The following is a 14675-nucleotide window of genomic DNA, read 5'->3' as shown; positions in this document are numbered from 1 at the left end:
GCTCCCTACAGAGCACCAGTCTCGGGAAGCACCTGCCCTGTCTCCTCTCCCTTCCCCATCTCCCTTCCCCTGACCCCACCTCCCAAGTTAACCACCTGCATCCAGGTCTTTGTCTCAGTGTCTGCTGTGGGATCTCAAACCATAACAAGGAGTGAAGCAAAAAGCTTCATGAATATCATTGCTGCTAAAACATCATGCATCTCTGGATCCAACTCTTGCTGGTCCCAAGCCTGACTTTGAGTAACCCTGTATATTGCAAACTACAGACATGCTCTCCAATTGCCTCAGGCTCTGAGCATTTATTGGAAAAACACAGGCACATTAACCTCCAGGTTAAGCACTTCTTAACCTGGAGGGCTCGCTGAAACCCAGCGTTCTCATTCAGTGGACAGAGTTTGTTATAAGTTGAATAATTTCCCCAAAAGGAGATGTTGCAGTCCTAACCCCCAGTGCTGTGCATGTGACCTTATTTGGAAAAAGGGTCTTTGCAGATGTAACTAAGTTCAAAGGCAGGCACATTCAGGATGGGCCCTAATCCAGTGTGACTGAGGTCCTCATAAGAAGAGAAAAGAGAGACACAAATGTAAACACATAACGGGGGCAGATGGCCATGGGAAGATAGAGACAGAGCTTGGAGTGATGTGGCCACAAGCCCAGGGACACCTGGGTTTCCAGGAGCTGAGAGGAGCAAGGAGGGCTCCTTCCCTAGAGGCTTCAGAGTGAGCGCAGACCTGCTGACACCTTGGTCTCAGACTTCTAGTCTCCAGAGCTGTCATTTTAAGCCACCCAGTTTGTGGTACTTTGTTTTGTCAGCCCCAGGACATTAATCCAGGGGTAGGAACTTTTCTTTCTTTCTTTCTTTCTTCCTTCCTTCCTTCCTTCCTTCCTTCCTTCCTTCCTTCCTTCCTTCCTTCTTTCTTTCTTCCTTTCTTTCTTTCCTTCTTTTGAGACGGAGCCTTGCTCTGTTGCCCAGGCTGCAGTGTAGTGGCAAGATCTCAGCTCCCAGCAACGTCTGCCTCCCAGATTCAAGAGATTTTCCAGCCTCAGCCTCCCTAGTAGCTGGGATTACAGGTGCGTGCCACCACGCCCAGCTAATTTTTGTATTTTTAGTAGAGACGGGGTTTCGCCACATTGGCCAGGCTGGTCTCAAACTCCTGACCTCAGGTGATCCACCCGCCTCGGGCTCTCAAAGTGTTGGGATTACAGGTGTGAGCCACTGTACCTGGCCGGAACTCTCATTTGTAACAAGATCCTCCATGCTGCAGATGCTACTATGGGGAGCTCACTTGGAGGACAGCTGGCCCAAGTCACGCCTGCCCCTCCCAGCCTGGCCCAAAACACACACGCACTTGGAGAGAGTCTGAACTCCACATCCACAGCCAGCCATCTCTTCAGCTTCCTCTCCACCAGACCCTCCTTCCCGTGTGCCCTCCTGGGGTGTAAAGGGTCCTGGCACCTCTCTCCTCCATGGATTTGCGTATACCCATCACTCTGCCTATATCCCTCCATCCTGGTCTAGACAGCTCCAACTCCACAATTCATAGCAGATGCAATTTCCTACAGAACTTCAGAACAGTTTGGGTCAAGATTGTTTCAAATAAGTTCCTGGACACTTAAAATTAGCTTCACCTTCTGCTTCCCCCACCCCAGTGTTCAGTGGAAGGACTTGTTTATTATTGTACAGTCCTGGGGCGGTGGGCAGTGTCCTTGGTTTGAGCAGCATGGAGGACTTCAGCTTCCTCCCATATCTGGCCGAGCCCACCACACAACATATCGTGATTGCTAACCTTGGGCGTGTTGCCTGCCCCAGCAAGTCCCTCCAAGTCAGGAAAATGAAAAGTAGAGATTGCCATTGTTTAATGAACATAACTCAACTTTCCCATGGCCTGCCTGGACCTCAGGAGAGGGTCCAGTCTTTACTAAGCAGGTGGCCTCAGAGCCTGAACTGACTGCATTCTACCACAAGCCACACTAAAGTTCAGTAAAGGGGAAAGCAGGGGGAGACGGCCCGGTTCCCATTGGACGCCAAAGCCAGGGCTGGAAACCATCGCATCCACCCTTTGGCTTCTCCTCTCTGGTGCGTGGTGCATTCTAAACCCACTGGAGGTCACAGCAAAAGCCTAGAAGCTTGTGAATTCTCAAGATGCTTTGGGGAAGTAAACACAAAGGAATTCAAGGTCAAGGGCAGTGGGAGCCCATTTTCTCTCTCAAGGAGTGGGGCAGACATTTGCCTGAGAACCTGCCCCAAGGGCCACATGTGGTCTCTGAGGTAGGTCAGTAAAGCACACCAGAGGAAGCCAGAAAAGGGGACTTTCAACCCCAGAGCCATCCTTGTGTGGCTGAACTCATGCCAGACATGGAACAAAACTGCTGACTTTGTAAGAAAGAGGTCCTCTTGCAACCTCTGGTCCCTGGATGTGCCAAGGTGCTGACCAGAGCTGCAAAACAGGCAAAGTCACCAAATTGCTCCAGGTCAGGAGCCCGCATGCAAGCTTCTAGTTACACCTTCCCATTTTCCTTCCAGTCTAGGAATTGTACTTTAATACAGAGATGTTTTTGGAACCAAAAAGTCATCCATAGTCTACTACCCAGAGAGGCTCACTGCAGGCAGGTCATCAGGTTTCTGCAAAGTTTTAGATATAGTTGAGGTTACTCTGAAGAGTTTCAGATCTTGGGTTTCTCCTACTTGAATGTTTAAAGATAAACATTGCCTTGTATATGCACAAACTCATTGCCAACATAATTTAATTGATGCATAACACATCATGTGTTTACATGACAGTTTACCTAATCATACTACTATTGTTGAATTGGTACAATACTCTACTTTGTTTCAATAATGGTTTCATGATATTAATACAGAACACTGATTTTGTAATTAAGATGATTGTCTTAGAATGGACTCTCTTAAGAGCGAGGATCTGGAGAAAAACACACAGATTTTCCACCTGTGCACCTACGTGCACACACACCACACTCACACACACTTACACACACATACAACTTAGATTTTAGTTTGGCTTCTGTCGCTAACTGGATGTTTCAACATGGTCAAGTCACTTAACCTTTCTGGATCTGATTTATTTGCATCTGTGAAACAAAAGGCCGAAGAAAAAGGCCTCCGGTTCCCTCCAGCTGGAGCATGGGATGATTGTTCCCGAAAAGATTCACGTGGCTCTTTCCAGGGTAAGCTTTAATAATGAGTGAGTCTATGTCTGCCCCCAGGCTTGAGCATGTTTGAGTAGGCTCCTCTATCTAAACCATTTTTTTTTGTATGTATCCCTGGTGGAATCCATATATTAATGATTTATAAATGATTTTTCAGTTGGAAAATAACACAGCCACCAGCTTGTGTGCCCTGCCATGTGACTTTAGCAGGGTTGACTTCTTCTGGTTATTCCTCACATCAAGTATCAAGACTATGGGTGAGAGAAAGGTAGGTGGTTTTAAAATCACAACTGAAAAGCATGCAAACAAAACCCCTAACTCTATCACACTCTCCAGTGTAAGAGATCAACTTAGGCCTGGTCTGGTCTCTTAAAACCTCCCTTTCTCATAGACTTGGGAGTACCATCTAGGGATGGCAGGTATTCAGTTATCCAAAATTCCTCAAGCACCTTTCTTTAAACCAGGGAGAGAAACTAATAGTTTAAATCACAAATAATGTACAAGAGCTACAAAGTATGAGCGGGCTTTTTGGATGTGGATTTGTCAGTACTGATTTGTGGGAGCCTCACTGACCAGCTGCAGGGCAGGGAGCTCACAATCCAGTAACATTCGGCAGAGGTGGGGGATTTCCATGCTTCCGGGGATTTGGCATAACTCCTCCAAACTCTGGTCTCTAATCATCCACCACATGACGCCTGGGACCTTGACATCCAGTCTGGACTTGATTGTCTTCAGATTGTTCAACTGCAGCCAGTTCTGGGGCTGAAGGCTAGGGCTACCTTCCTTCCTGCAGCCCCATGGCTCCATGAGCTCTCCAAGTTGCTTTGCTTTTTATCCCCACGAGGCTGAGTCCCCCTAATAGCCATGTGCCTGCTGGAAACTGATGTAACCCACAAAAGCTTTTCCAAGTGATGGGTTATCACCAGGTCAAGGTGAGAAAAATGAGGTCTTTGGAGATTCAATAAGTTTGCTCCAGGTCAAAGCAGATGATGTAGATGTGGACAATGCCGAGGCTGAGGGTGACTAACAGATCTTAACACACAGAGTGTTAAAAATCTGTTCACATCTTGCCATTTTTACTCTTATAGCATCAGTGAGCTAGAGCTTTAATACCTTAAACAAGTATATTTGAATACTGAGGCTCACAGCGGAAACAAGCTTCTTTCAAGATTTTAAAATTGCTACCAGCTTTGCGATAACACAGCATTCCCGATTCCTAATCTAGTTGTCTTTCTGAAAGTAGGTTTTAAACAAGTAATATTTGAGAAGAGGAAAGCAGCCTCATGCAGGATGGATGCAGCCCTAAGTTACTACAGTGCACGACCCCAAAGGTCAGCTTAGAGCAAAGCACTCAGGCTGGGCCATGCAACCCCACTGCTCACATGGCAGGTCCTTCTGTGTGTGAAACTCTAAAGAGGCTCTGGGTCTATGAAACATGAATTTTTCTAGTTTCTCTCATGGGCTTTGCCAGCACCTCCCAGCACAGCCTTTGTTCGATTGTTCTTGTGGTCAGCAGCGCTCCACTGACAGCAGAATGGCAGGGCACCCAGCAAGGCGAAGCTGGCCCTGCAAAGAAGCCCAGAGACAGGAGCCGAGTGTGATATAAACAACAGCTGACAGGCAAGGCTGACACAATATCCTGGCTCTTGATTCTCATAGAATAAACAATTTGACAAACTTCCTGAAATCCGTGCCCTGCACCACACCAGCAGAAGAAAACACTGGACTTCCATATTAGGCTTGGAGCATAGCTGGCCGGTTGAACTGAAGTCCTCCATTCTACCTGCAGGGGTAGAACCAGTGATTGCCCAGCATCCCCTGACACTAACGTTTGAAGGTTTTATCATTCTACGCTTAGGCATTGTAACTAAGCACCAGGGTTAAACAGGGTTAACCCTGACTTCTTTTCATGCTACCTCTTCTCTGCCCAGATTTCCAGAGCTGGAGGCCTCACACCTGGTGGTGTACGGGAGCCGGCCTGGGCTGACTTAGGCTTGTTTGCAAGAGCAGATTGTGAAATTTCCAGGAATCTCACAAGCTGGTTCTTAAACACAGTCATTATTAAAAATAAACTTTGTAAACCTACAGGTAAGTAAATTATATTTTTTAAAAATAATAAATAGTAAAACCTGCATGCCTGATGATTTTTACTGCAACCTGTGCTCTTAAGGTTATCTGCATCTGTGGAGCCTGCTGTTCCGCGGCAGGCTGCTCACACCTCCTCCCTGCTCCATGCTCCACAACATCATGAGGAGACTGAAGCTGACCCTGGTGGAGGTATTTATACCACGGAAAGAGGCAAATGATACAAATGGGTTATTTTTTTTCCTGAAAAGCTGTAGTTAATAATTTGCTGGGCCCACTGCTCATAGGTCATTGCTATGCATTCTAGCAACCAGCACTGGGCTGGGTGCATGGAAGCCAGACATTCCCCAGATGTTCTCTTCCAGAGAAGCTCCTTGGAGTTTCTCTGAAATTTCTTACTGTGAAAGAACTTGCTGAGCATCTTTGAGGGCAATGCTAGCTGAGACACTTGGAGACCCACCTCCAGCAGAATGGTGACCACATTGGCTCTTTCCCCGGCCCCTGACTTCTTGCCCCACATTTCCGGACCTTCTGCTCCCGAGGTCGCGGCACAGGCAGTGTAGGGAAGTCAAAGAGCCTGGAGTTCGAATCTCACCTTGAGCACAGCCTTGGCACAAAAACTTGGTCTCTACATACCCCAGTCTCCTTGTCTGTAAATTGAGATGATCACAGGACCCTCTTCCGCGTGTTGTTATAAAGCTCAGGAAGCAGGAAAAGTCAATAACCAAATACATCGTTCCTGGTCCTACTCTTACCCTGGCGTGGAGCCCTGGCTCCCCTCACAAGCACTTCCTCACCAGCCTGAGCCAGCCTCACCTGGCTTGCAGGGGTGTGACAGGCAGTGCTGGAGCCCAGTGGGTCCAGGTTCTATACACACTGCAGGGGCTTCAGGGTTGAGCAGGAGACAAGGGTTAACTGCAGGGCAGAATGGGTCCCTGAACCTGGGTCCCATCCATAGTGGACTTCGGCAGGCCTGGACAATATCACAGCTAAAAGTCACGGTCTGATCAGAAAACTGTAGGAGCAAAGTGTCAATCAAATGGTCCCACGGGCACTCCCGATGCCGGTTCCAGGCTGACAGGGCCACCTCCTGGGGTATCTGGAGCAAATCAGCACAGAGACCCTCTGTGTTAGTCAGAACTCTCAATGTTAACCAGCACATCCTCTTTCTTTATTCTTTCTCCACCCTCCACCCTCCTCCCCAGGACCCCGACCTCACCTCACAGTCGCCAACTCCCTCGGCCCACTCCTGTCTCTGGTAGTTTCTGTTCATCGAGGAGTGACAAGTCACCAGACATGGGAATCAGCACTCAGCGCATAAACCAAAGAAAACAGGAAAATTCAAAAACACCTTTTCACTTCAACAAAGCCTCCCTTTAGGCTGAACTGAGGTTTTGTGGAGGTGCACTGTTATTCTGCAGGCCATTATATAAAAGTCACAACAATTCAATGAACCACAAAGAGAAGAGAATCCTGTGCACAATCATTACTTGATGCTACACCAATACCATTACTCAGTGACTCCTCTTTCCATGTAATAAATTTCTAGTGCAGTCGGTCACTTAAGATTTCTTGAAGCAAGTTTGATTTCTCTACTAATTTCTAATTTCCTGCTGCACCCCTTTCCCCTCCTTCCCCGAGAGAGACCCTCAATCGCTACTCTCGCATGCCAGACTCTGGCTACATTTTCTGGCATTAGATCAATCAAACTTGGTTTTGGAGTTTTTAACTTGTCTGTGAGCTCCTTGAGGGCAATGCTGTCTATTTTATCCCAATCCCGGTACCTAACCAGGTCTTCAGGCTGCCTGTGAGTGGTTTGGAGGGAATTGCATGCGGAGGACCTCTAAGGAGTTGTAAAGACATCATGACTCAGACATACAATGGTGAAGGCGCAAAATGTGCCCCAGTTACCTCTCCTCTCCCTTCTGCTGGGATGAAAGGCCCCTGGTGCTTGAGTGTCGGGGAGTCGATAACAACTTTGTGCAGGCCCCTCAGGGAACTCTCCTGGCTAAGAACAGTGGGGTGAGAGTGATGCCCGCAAAGCAACCTGCCTGGAGGGAAGCCTTTCAGAAAACTCAGATGGATCACAGGGAGTGGTGGGCCCTTCTCTGTCTCCCTCAAATCACGCACAACAAAATCCGGAAACCATCTAAATCTCATCAATAGCAGAATAGATTTGCAAAACTGTGGCATATTCACAAAGTGGAATACTCAGCAGTGAGATGAACAGCCTGCAACCACACACAATGCGGATGAACCGCCCGAAGACGCCAGATACAAAGAGCACACACCCTGCGATGCATGGATGCTCAACAGCCCAACGTGACCATCGCTGCTGTCAGAGCGGGGAGTATGGAGCCTGGGGGAATGACCCGGGGGTCTAGGGAGCAGAGAATGTTCTGCTTCTTGATCTAGGAGCTGGTTATGTGATGGGTTCAGCTGGTGAAGATTCCCCGGGCTGCCGGGCATGACATGTGCGAGGTAACCGGGCACAGAGGAAGTCACCTATCCCACCTTCACAGAAAGCGTCTGCACACATTCCCTCCCCTACCCGCCAAGGAAAAATTCTCCAACTCCACTCTTCTGAGTGGGAGTTGGCATCATTTATAGGAAAAAAAAAAACCTGAGCTGATGTCATATCTTTTCTTGTTATTTTAGCTTGCCTTTCATTATTTTTTGTTCTTTTAAATGAGCTCCTCCACTTTTTTTTTAAACTTCCTTCCTGGCATTTGAGTCATTTCCCAATGTCTTCGTGTGCTTTAGAGAAGGAACTTGGTAGCCAACATGGTCTGTGAGTTCTACTGTTTGTTTCTCCAGGAGTCTTCTATGCAGATGCAGGCAAGAGCTGGGCAGAAGGTTTTTTTATTTTTATTTTTATTTTTTATTTTTACTTTTATTTGTTTATTTATTTTGAGACAGAGTTTCACTCTTGTTGCCCAGGCTGAGTGCAATGGTGCGATCTCGGCTCACCACAACCTCCGCCTCCTGGGATCAAGTGATTCTCCTGCCTCAGCCTCCCAGGTAGCTGGGATTACAGACATGTGCCATCACGCCCAGCTAATTTTTTGTATTTTTAGTAGAGATAGGGTTTCTCCATGTTGGTCAGGCTGGTCTCAAACTCCCGACCTCAGGTGATCCACCCGTCTTGGCCTCCCAAAGTGCTGGGATTACAGGCGTGAGCCACTGCTCCCGGCCTGGGCAGAAGGTTTTGAAGAAATAAGGCATGAGAACAATGGCTGGATTTTGCCTTAAGGCAAGACTGTGAAAGATCACCTTTACTAAAATCCCTAAGGCAGATAAAGATTCCATTGTCTAGTGGTGAGAGCTCACTGTCCACAACCCAGGGAAGGCGCTTTCAATCAGCCCCTAATTTTCCAGCAACACTGGGCAGGAGTGAGTGCTCTGTTAGGGCCATAGCTAGGCCAGCCCTGGGTTTCTTGCTCCATGAAGTGTTTTCCTTTCCTGGTGCAGTCTTGAGCATTGACCTGGGCAGATTCAGGGTGAATTAACATACCCTTAGCTGGCATGAGGGGGAGAAAGACCCAGACACCTTCACCGTTGACATCAATACTGAGGTCTAAAACATCTCACCCCATTTTTAGCTTATTCCCATCTGGCTCTAAGGACCCCTGACAGGGCCAGTGTGGGTATCCAAGCTGGTCTTCAGCACCCTTCCCAGAACCCCAGGCTCTTATCCGGCCCTCAGCTGCCCCATGCTTCCCTTCAGTTAGAGAGGTCCACCTCTGAACCTGCTAAGAGGTATCCATGCACCCTCAGTGGTGGCTGGGGCCAACAAGCCCCGCAAACTACAAAAACATCATATAAAATAATGGGAGGGGTGGGCAAACTGCAGCATGTGGACCAAACCAGCCTGCGGCCTGTTTCTCTAAAGAAGGTCTTATTGGAACACAGCCATGCCCATTGCTGTACATATTGTCTATGGCTGCTTTTAAGCCTCAAAGATGGACTTAAATAGTTGCAACAGAGACCAGTGGCCTGCCAAGCTGAGAATATTTAGTGTATAGGCCGTTACAGGAAGTGCTGCAGATCCCTGATGTTATGATGGTAATGGTGTTCCTTTGCTTCTGTAGTGTGTTACATTTTAACAGAACTTTCTGGAGACAGCGCCTGCAGAGGACTGGCTATTGTGTTGATAGTTCCAGCATCTTCTTAGGATGGTAGAGGTTACAGTGCCCACTGCACCGTCAAAGCCCTGCTGGATGGCTTCCTGCACCTTCTTGGCACAAAGCTTGTCCCCACCCCTCCCAGGGCCTGCAGCTCTGGCGCCACTGAACACCTCAGCTTTGCGGGGCTGGGCAATGAGCACTGGCCTTTGTTTCATGAGATCCAGGTGGATGCTGGTGGCCCTTTGGATGGGTGTGACTTCCCTGCAGCGAACAGGTGACAAAGCCACTTGCATCTAGTTCTTATGCAATGTATAAATAAACTTCTGCCCTGAGAATCTCTCCTGTTTTTTTTTTTAATAAAACATTTTATTTTGAGATATTTGCAGATTCACATACAACTTATGAGAAATAATACAGAAAGATTCCATGTACCCTTTACCCAGTTTTACCTGTGATAGTACCTTGTAAAGCTATGGAACACTATCACCACTAGGAGACTGACCCTGTCGCAGAGCACGGCACATGTCTGTCACCATGAAGATGACTCCTGCTGTCCTTTTTTAACCACACTCACTTGCCCCCTGACTCCACCCCACCTTAACCCCTGACAACCATTAGTCTGTTCTCCATTGAAAGAATTGATAGAATATCATTTTAAGATTATTGCATAAATGGAAGCATACAACATGAACCTCTGGTTATGGCTGCTCCACTCAGCATAATTCTCTGGAGACGCATCCAGGTAGATGTGTGGATCAATCTATTACTTTGTATTACTGAGTAGTATTTCAGAGTATGGATGAGCCACTTTCAACCATTTACCTGTGGAAGGATAATTGGGTTGCTTCTAGGTTTTGGCTATTGTGAATACAGTTGTCATAGACACTCATGCACAGATGTTTGCATGAACATGGAATTAATACAGCAAAGCCTGACCAAGAGAGGGCAAAGGACTTTGGCTGCAGATTCCCGTTTCTGTCAGGCTCCATTTCTGGAGGCACATCAGGTCAAAAAGGAACATAAACTCCTTCAGTGGATGGTCCTCCTCATGTCCCTACTCTTTCTACTCCAGGTATAAGTTAGGGTCCTAGCTCCTCCATCACTCCTGGCTCCTCCCTCATCACTCCTAGCTCCCCCATCACTACTGGCTCCCAATCACTCCTGGCTCCTCCCTCATCACTCCTGGCTCCCCAACCACTCCTGGCTCCTCCCCCATCACTCCTGGCTCCTCCCCCATCACTCCTGGCTCCTCCCCCATCACTTCTGGCTCCCCCATCACTACTGGCTCCCCATCACTCCTGGCTCCTTGTTCACTCATGGCTCTTTCAACCCTCCTTGCTTCTTCAACATCAGTCTTCCAGGTTTGAGCTTGGCAAGGCATCAGCTTGCCTAACAGCTGAGAAAACTGCCGTTACTCATCTCACATGAAACTGTGGAAGGACCTGTCTTGCAGGTTGGTAAGAGGATTAAGGGGACAGGGTAAGGGAAAGCGTTTAGAACTCCTAGTTCCCATACATGCCCATACATGCATGCTTTGCTCAGAATGCCTTGGGCTCAGCCCAAGGCCCTGTACTCCACAGTACACAGAGATTCAGGGAAATGCAAGCTGACAGGAAAGCAGCCTCCGTGAAAGATGCAGCTGTGCTCATCCCTGAGCGCAGCTCCACTCAGTGCATGTGTGTGGATTTGTCAGAAAGCACCAGGCCCTGTGTTATTGCTGAGCAGACAATAAGGTGCACGAGACGCAGCCCCTGGCTTCAAGAAGCTGGTAGTGTAGTTAAATGACCTAAAGAAGAAATATCCTTTAGGTTGCAGTCATTCAATAACACAGAAGTCTGGGCTGGGGGTCCAGGGCCATTCAGGCCTCCCTGAAGTCCCCTGCAGTGCCTGTGCTGTTACTGTCCTATGCTGGGGATCTGGTGTGCACAGCACAGTGTACAGGCAAAGCTGAGGCTTGCTCTCCCTGCACAAGGCGGGTGGTGAAGCATTGGCTGTATGTGGCAGAGAAGCTGCAGTTTCTAGATCTTCAGGCATGCTGGCCAAATGCTGACACTTGGGGAAATAAAGCTAGTTAGAACATCTGGGACTCTTATATTTGGCCTTGCGGAAAGGAACAAGGAACAGTGAAGATTCACGCTGTGACATCAATATTCATGCTAGCAAGCTCTCCACCTCTCACTTCCCAACCTCAGTGCTTCTCAGAGCTGGTGTAAGAATCACCTGTGTGTGTGTGTGTGTGTGCGCGCGCGTGCGCCTCACCCACAGCAAGTCTGATATAGTTGGTCCAGAATGGGGCTTGGTACTATGGTTTGTCCCCCACCCCAGGTGATTCCCATGTATGGCTGGGATCAAGTAGTTACTGATCACTTGCTCCCTATAGCAGGCACTAGGGAGCCAGCAATAGACAAGAGGGATGAGTTTCCAGCTCTGACTGTCTCACAGTTTACTGTTGGGAGATCAATTTCACATATACAAAGTTACCACTATGCTCAGTTCTGGGAGGAAGAGGAGCAAGGTTGAGAGGTTTGCAGTGAGAGCATGTAATCAGGAGGCTGAATCTACAGTGGGGAGATGGGCAAAGCTCCCCAAGGCCTAATGCAGTTAAAAGAGTTCATCAGTCACCCAGTCTGCATGCATGTTCACACACGTGTGTGCGTGTGTGTGTATTGGCCTTGTGGAAGGACTGGGTGGCCCACAGAACTGTGGCTGGGGAATGTGGACATGAAAATAGGAAGGATCGGCCGGGCACGGTGGCTTACGCCTGTAATCCCAGCACTTTGGGAGGCTGAGGTGGGCAGATCACAAGGTCAAGATATCAAGACCATCCTGGCCAACATGGTGAAACCCTGTCTCTACTAAAAATACAAAAATTAGATGGGCGTGGTGGCGTGTGCCTGTAGTCCCTGCTACTCGGGAGGCTGAGGCAGGAGAATCACTTGAACCCAGGAGGTGGAGGTTGTAGTGAGCTGAGATCGCGTCACTGCACTCCAACCTGGTGACGGAGCGGGACTCTGTCTCAAAAAAAATTAAAAAAGGGAAAAAGAAAACAAGAAGGACCAAAGTCCCAGGCCTAACAGGGCCGTGTTAGACATCTGATTTTTGGCCTGGCGCAGCGGCTCATGCCTGTTATCCCAGCATTTTGGGAGGCTGAGTTGGGCGGATCATTTGAGGTCAGGAGTTTGAGACCAGCCTGACCAATATGGTGAAATGCCATCTCTACTAAAAATAGAAAAAATTAGCTGGGCATGGTAGTACATGCTTGTAATCTCAGCTACTTGGGAGGCTGAGGCAGGAGAATTGCTTGAACCCAAGAGGCGGAGGTTGCAGTGAGCCGAGATCGTGCCACTCCAGCCTGAGCAACAGAGTGAGACTGCCTCAAAAAAAAAAAAAAAAAAAAAAATCTGATTTTTATCCTATGATCAATGGCAAGCCCCAGCAGCATTTCACTGTGGTGTGTGTGCTTATGGGGAAACAAATGATCAGGCTTCTATTTCAACATGATCTCACCTTACAGCATGGAGCGTAGGGGATGAGGCTGGAGCCAGGGGCTGGTCAGGACACCAGTGCTGTGCCCACCCATGTGAGAGGCGGTGGAGGTGGGGCATGGGCGGGGAAAAAGAGGACTGGCCCAGGGCTTGGAGCCAGATCACCCCTAGAGGCTGGGAAGGTGGGAGGAAGGATGCCGCCTGCACGTCGTGGATCACTGGACGGATGGTGGACTGGGGGAGGAAGTCAGAGTAGTTTGGGTCTTGGTGACTCTGAGATGTTCTGGGAAATAGTGGACAGCTGGGTGCTCTGATTGGGAGATGAAAGGACAGGCCTGATGTGGACAGGCACATCTGTGAGGCCGCGAGATGGGGCAGTAGGAGACGTGTGGGGAGTGGATACAACCGTGCAGCGGTGAGTGGGGCAGGAGAGAGACAGGGCCCAGGAGGGAACCCTGTGGAGGCCAGAGCAGGGAAGAGGCCCAGGGAATGTGGACCACCTGGTGCCCACACACTGGACACTTCCAGGAGGGATGCCTGAGGGTCAGGGAGCAGAGGACTGACGGGGCCCGTGTGGTTGGCCTGCAGAGGTCAGAGGAGGCCGACGTGAAAGCAGCCCCAGGACACCAGAGAGGCAGAAAGGACAGCCATGAATGAAGAAGTGGGCAGATGGAAAGCAGTGGGGGTGAATGCACAGTGCTGAGAGCCTGGCTGCAGCAGGAGGAGAGAACTGGGCTGTGCTGGCCTGGACCTCAGCTTTGCCAGATCCTTGCACGGGTCCAGGAGCCTCCTCTAGGACCCGTGCAAGGATCTGGCAAAGCTGAGGCTGGACCTGGCCTGTGGCTGAGCTCCCCTGCCCTGGGCTGAGGAGAGCATTAGTTTGAGTGAAGTGCCTACTGTATCTGTTTCTTTAGGAATCAGGTTGCTGTATTACAGGGAGATGTCAACAGTAACCCTCAACCAGAGCAGGGCTGCTTTCCAGCTGCCCCCCATATCCTTGATGCTTTTATTTGGTATACGAGTTGTGCAGTTTCCTAATACTACTGTGGTTCTGTAGCCCCTCCAACCTGCCCATCACTTGAGACTGAGTTGAATGGAAATGTGTTTTATAATCTTCTGTGCAATAAATTGGTTTTGCAGTGTGGCAACCCAACTCATGAAAGTGCTTATCATTTTCAATTATAATTTTTTAGCTCAGAGATAAATTATTAAAGCACAGCAAAATTGTTCCTGAAGATAACATGCTCACATGGTAATTACTCAGGTAAAATGCTGGTAGTCCCCGGGCATTCTGGCTTTGCCTTTCTTAGGAAACCATGCAGAACTATCTCTCTATGACGCAGCAGTGTCACATTTTATCCTGAGTAGGCAAAAGATGCAGCCTGCTCCCGTTGTGGGTCTGAAACAGCTTCTGCAAGTTGGAGCTTGAAGTGACCTAGTATCTCACCCTGCATTTGCCGCCCACTTTGTTCCCACGGGAAACAGGAAGGTGAGGGTGCCAGTGCATGGGTGTAGGTGCCAGGTTTCCCGACTGCTCCAGCGTGTCTGCCTTGCCCTGGCCATGCCATCTACTGCTGCTCGCTTCATTGGACCCCAACGTACGGTGCTAGCTGTTGGAGTATGAACAAGCAGACAAATAAAGGCCAGTCTTCCCCAGGTGTGGTTGTCAGCTGTTCTGAGCCACCACCTGGAATATCTGCAGGTGGAAGTAGCCACTGAGCTGCTTCCCTCAGTGTCAGCGCCCGCGAATGAAGGCTACTCTTTCACCAGAAACAGTTCAGCTAGAAGACTCTTCTGTCTTCCAATATGA

This window comes from Pan troglodytes, chromosome 21, assembly GCF_028858775.2.
Source record: "Pan troglodytes isolate AG18354 chromosome 21, NHGRI_mPanTro3-v2.0_pri, whole genome shotgun sequence".
Lineage (NCBI taxonomy): Eukaryota > Metazoa > Chordata > Mammalia > Primates > Hominidae > Pan > Pan troglodytes.
Note: the sequence above shows the minus strand (reverse complement) of the source record.